Source organism: Mustela putorius, unplaced genomic scaffold (assembly GCF_011764305.1).
Source record: "Mustela putorius furo isolate JIRA1106 unplaced genomic scaffold, ASM1176430v1.1 tig00000580_pilon_pilon_pilon, whole genome shotgun sequence".
NCBI classification, from domain to species: Eukaryota; Metazoa; Chordata; class Mammalia; order Carnivora; family Mustelidae; genus Mustela; species Mustela putorius.
This window is the reverse complement of record NW_025421423.1, coordinates 3392646-3398645: the sequence shown is the minus strand read 5'-3', so window position 1 is coordinate 3398645 and position 6000 is coordinate 3392646.

The following is a 6000-nucleotide window of genomic DNA, read 5'->3' as shown; positions in this document are numbered from 1 at the left end:
GGCTTCAGCATCGGGCTGGGTATATTCAGAAGCATAGTCTTTAGTTTTGAAGCTGTCCATGTGCTCCACCCATAGGGTGGGAGTCCAAGGGCTGTGGGGCTGGTTAGATCTGGGCTTGCCCTCCTGAGGTGTGTTTGGACATACTCCAGGAGTTGGAAAGAGATGAGAGGCTGGTGCTGGGGTCCTTTTAGAGGATCCCACCTCCTGCCGGTGGTATATGTGGCTTTCTGTCTTCCCTGACCTCTGGCCAGGCTAGACTAGCCCCAGATGGGGTGGCCAGATGGACTCCTGGAACTTGGCTCTGGGTCAGTGGAATAACAGTAGTGAAACCTCTCGCAGGCTTCTATTTTTTCCTTTTCCAATGTTCTAACGTTCTCATAGATGCCAGGTACTTCCTGTTTGTAGTTTGTGGAGCTGCCTGTGATCATTGCTGGGGGGGGGGGAGGCAGTTTTCTGGCCAGGGATGATCGGCATTGGCTTTACCCAATGAATAAGGTGACCCAAGCTCAGGTAAGTAGCTCTGCCTCCTTTTCCAGGTTCACTTGGCTGACCACCTCCTAGTCCTCCTCCCTCAGGAACTGGGTTTCTGTCATTTATGGTATTGAAGTAACCTAAATGGACTAACAGCAATGGAAGACTTTCACCGAGAAGAAAAGAATGTGTCCTTCACATCACAGAGTAGTTCTGTTTAGCATTTTGTCCATGTTTTAGAGGACCTAGAAGGCAAGCTGATTGAGCTTGTGGCTGACCCCCCACCGAGGTGCTGATGCTGGAAGTTGATAGATGTGAGACTCAGAATAATCACCAGGTTGGGAGACTGAGCCAAAACCAACAAAGGAGATATTTTTAAAAAGTGTTATGAAAACATTGTAACATTACAGGAGACAAAACAGGAAGAAAAAGCCACTCACATGCCAATTACCTCTCAATCACCTACTAGGTTTTCCTATGTTCCGGTTTTTCTTCTTCTTTGTGTTCTTACACTTGTATGTCTGTTTGCATAGGTATAATCACAGTGTACTACAATTCTGTAGCCTTCACCCACAATGCATTTGCATTATTTTGTAAACATAACTGCATGTTACCCCTTACTTTCCATGTCTCATCTACAATCGTGAGCAGAATGGTCTAGTGTTGACTTAACCCTATCATGCTCAATGGGCAATTAGGTAGTTCTCAAGATCTTTGATTTAGGTGATACCATGAATGTGTTTGTATAAAGAGCTTTTTATTTCTTTTGACATATCCTTAAAACAAATTCCTAAGAGTGAGATATATGGGGCCAGGAATGTTTTTATGGCTTTTAATATAGTGCTACCAAATTATCTCCAAGGCATTCTGCAACTTACTACAATCAAGATAATTAACATATCCATTATCCCTGAAAGTTTCCTTGGACCACTTGGTTTATCTGCTCCACCCTGCCTCTCCGTAGGCAATTACTGATCTACTTAGGCACTGTATTTTGCATTTAATACAATTTTATCTAAATGGAATAGCAACTGTATTCTTTTTGTCTGGCAGCTTTCTCTCAGCATAGGTATTTTGATTCTCATCCATGTTGTGATATCAATAGTCAATTCCCTTTTTAAAAAAAAAATATTTTTTTTTGCTAAGTAGTATTCTATTATATGGATACACACAATTGTTTCTCTATTCACTTGTTGATGGACATTTGGATTGTTTCCATTTTGGCTATTACAGACAAAACTGCTATGAATGGTTGTGTAGAAGTCTTTGTGTAGACCTATGTATTTATTTCTCTTGGGTAAATATCTAAGAGAGGAATGTCTAGGTCAGATGGTAGATTATGTTTAGATTTTTAAGAAGTTGCCGGAATTTTTCACAAAGTGGTTGTAATTTCACTCATTTCTACTAGCGGTAAATGAGAATTCCAGTTGCTCTACCTCCTCACCAATATTTGATATGTTCAGTTTTTCAAAATTTTACCCTTTTTAGGGGCGCCTGTCTGGCTCAGTCAGTGGACCATGAAACTCTTGATCTCAGGGTTGTGAGTCTGAGCCCCATGGTAGATGTAGAGATTACTCAAAAATAAAATCTTAAAAAAAAAAGTACCCTTTTTAGTGAGTGTACTATGTACTAGTATCTCATTGTAGCTTTAATTTGCATTTTTCTCAGGATTAATAATATAGTATTTATTGACATATAACAAATTACCCCCAAATCAGTGGCTTAAAACACCAAACATTTATTATATCACAGTTTCTCTGGGTCAGGAATCTGGGTACGGCTTAGCTGGGTGTTAGAGGAAAATTGGGAGAGAAGAAGTAAAAAGACAAAGGGCTGGAAAAGTGGACAGAAGAAAAATGAATTAATAGACTTAAAAGAATTATTGTTCAGCTCAAAGTAGTTGTTCTTAAACGGATTGTCAGGCTGTAGTTCTATAGGTTGGAGGAGTTTGTTCCTGATCATTCTGGGAAATGGAATGTTTGTTGAGTAAGGTACCTGTAATAGGGGTTTGAATAGGAGCTATATGTTAGTTCATTTAATCATTCCTTAGAACAGTCCCATTTTACAGATTGAGAAATTGAGATCTGAGAAGTGAAGTAAAACTTGGCCAAGACCATCTACCTGAGATGGATTTGAGCTCCCTCTTTCTTGCCAGAGCCTGTGCTCTTACATCACAGTACCCTGGTATATTTCTGTGTTAAGATACTTCCAACTCTGCCTCTTGGTGTCCTTTGCCTCCAGAGCCAACGAGATTTTTCTGAGAAAGTTCTAATGGCCAGTAAATAGTGCAGCTCTTCTCATCACTCAGATCTCTAGTTGTGGTAGCCCAAGTGTTGGTGGAGCTTGAGCCATGTTGCAAAACCTCCAACCTTCCCCAAGCCTAATAGACTCGAGTGGCCTCCATGAGGCCGACCTCACTTTTTAAGAAGACTGTAGGTCTTTGCTCTGGCTACCTCTGTGAATGATTTTTGCCCCATAATGGAAGTCACTCGTCGCCCAGCCCAAGATGTCCTCTGCCCTGTCAGCATCTACCCTGGTCTAACACCCATAGATATAATAAGTCTTGGATGTGATGCCACTTCAAGTTTTAGCTCCAAGCAGTAAGTGGGTTTGGGAAGGTCCAGTCTTCTCTCCAGCCTTAGTTTTTCAGCTATCTCCTTGAGGGAGAGGATCTGGTTGGCCGCATCAGAACCCCATAAAAGAGTACAAAGTCTGTTCCAGTCTCTAAAAGCACTAGGCATTTTCTATTGATGAAGTTTTTCATAGGTCTTGCATTAAAACTATGTCACACATAAAATGCAGATCCATTTACAGAAGTCACTAAAGTTTTATTTATTTATTTATTCTTTCTTTTTTTTTCTTTTAATATTTTTTTAAATATATATTTTTTAATTTATTTAATTGACAGAGAGAGATCACAAGTAGGCAGAGGGGCAGACAGAGAGACAGAGAGGAGGAAGCAAGCTCCCTGCCAAGCAGAGAGCCCGATGTGGGACTCGACCCCAGGACCCTGAGATCACGACCTGAGCCGAAGGCAGAGGCTTAAGCCACTGAACCACCCAGGTGCCCCCAGAAGTTACTAAAGTTTTGGCCATATTTTTGGACATGAAATTCCTCAACGTTTACAAAAAAGTGTATCTACCGTTCATCTATGTGTGTATGTTTTAAGAACTGTGGAATTTGTACTTGTTAAGAAAAGGATCCTCACTCTCAAAATGATTGAGAAGCACTAAGAGATTCCCTATCACTTCTGTAACCAGAGGGAGTAATATTAAACATATTTAACATATTTAACAACCACAGTGTTTTTCAATGAGTATAAAGTTACAGTTATATAAGGTGAGTAAATTATAGAAACCTGCTGTGGGACACTTAACAATACAGCATTGTGAACTAAAAATGTGTTGAGGGTAGATCTCATGTTAAATATTTTTTTTAAGAAATTTTATTTATTTATTTTACAGAAAGAAAAAGAGTGCACATGTAAGCACATAAATGAGGAGCAACAGAGGGAGAGGGAGAGCAGGTTCCCCACTGAGCCGGGAGCCCGATGTGGGACTCAGTCCCAGGACTCTGGGATCATGACCTGAGCCAAAGGCAGATGCTTAACGCCTGAGCCACCCAGGCACCCACATGTTACATGTTCTTTTTTTTTTTTTCCTTGAACTTAGTGCCATTTTATTATTATTTTTTTTTCTCAAGGACTGAAAATATTTATTTTTTTATTAACATATAATGTATTATTTGCATCAGAGGTACAGGTCTGTGATTTATCAGTCTTACTCAATTCACAGTGCTCACCATAGCACATACCCTCCCCAATGTCCATCACCCATCCACCCCATCCCTCCCACCCCCCCTCCACTCCAGTAACCCTCAGTTTATTTCCTGAGATTAAGAGTCTCTGATGGTTTGTCTCCCTCTCTGGCCTCATCCTGTCCCAGTTTTCCCTGCCTTCCCCTATGAGTCTCTTGTCTTGTCTCTAAAATTCCTCATATTGGTGAGATCATATGATAATTATCTTTCCCTGATTCACTTATTTCGTTTAGCATACTACCCTCCAGTTCCAACCACATTGTTGCAAATAGCAAGATTTTGTGGTTTTTGATGGCTGCATTATATTCCATTGTATATATATACTCCACATCTTCTTTATCCATCATCTCCTGATGGACATCTGGGTTCTTTCCACAGTTTGGCTATTGTGGACATCATGTTACATGTTCTTAACACACACACAGGAGTATAGTAATTCTTTTGGAGGAGATGGATATGTATGTTACTTTGGGATGATGGTATCACCAGTGTATCCATATAATCAAATTCACCAAAATGTGTGCATTAAATATGTGCTGTATTTTGTGTATCTATTATATGTCAATAAAGCTGTTGAAAAAAACCCAAACCAACAAGTCAGGGGTATTGATCAACCAGAATATAGGCACTGGAACAGAGGCAAATCAGAATGAAGGACTGCATTACAGCCTCCCTCCCCTCCAGGGTTTCAGGCTTTAACCCTGCGGTCATAGCACCTTGGGAATCCCAAGGAATCCCAGATGAGGTGTTGAGACAACCTGGACAGCTGGGAGCGTGGATATGGGTGGGGGTGGGAGTTTAGACAGTTGCTGTTTACCTATAGAGCATCTCAGTATTTCGATACCTAAGTATTCAGAGATTGAGTGGAGGTCATCCTTCAGTTGCTGCACCGACATGGCATACTGTGCCTGGGCACTGGCTTCGACTCCTGCATCCCTGTACAGCTGACTTCCCAAGGTGCACAGTACCCATCTGCCCCAAATTTGACTTTTAAATACTGGGCAGTTTTCCACCCAGGTGGTAAACTTGTGACGCTCCAAAGCTGGTTATGGTCAAATGAGCTCATCTCTTCTTCACTCCCTGCATACAAGTGAGCTGTGTAAATGAAAGGAGTCAGAAGTTGGTTCTGGGTTCACATAGCAGCTCTTCTGCTTTTTTCCATATGCTTTCTAGGGCACTGACCTCAGTTGTGTAGTCAGTTAATGGGATGGTGACATCTGTCCTGTCTCCCTCATAGGGCTGTGTTGAGGTTTAAATGACAGGAAGGAGGAGAAGTGCTTTGCCAACTGTAAAGACTGTGCACACATGAGCGGGTCTCTGTTCCATAGGCTGGAGGATCTGAGATCTGAGAATGCTGCTTGTCTGCTTCGGATCAAATCAGGGGTTGTAGACCTGAATGTTCCCTGACTGTTCTCAGATGTGATCATAATATAGCTTCAGCTTTTTATGGGGAGGGGAAGAGTGGGCCGCAGAAAGTGTGATCTTTCTTCTCCCTTAACTCTGCAAAGTTACAGCTAGCATGGACTGCTAGAGACTACCGAATTCATACCCTTCATTTTATAAATGGGGTCGCTGAGGTCCAGAGAGGGCCAGTGAGTGGGCCAAGACCACACAGTGAGTTAGTGGTGAAGCTAGAACCGGGTCTGATGCTCAGCTCTTTACATCACAACGTATAACGTGTCTTGTGGCAAACCACTCATTCACGTTTTCATC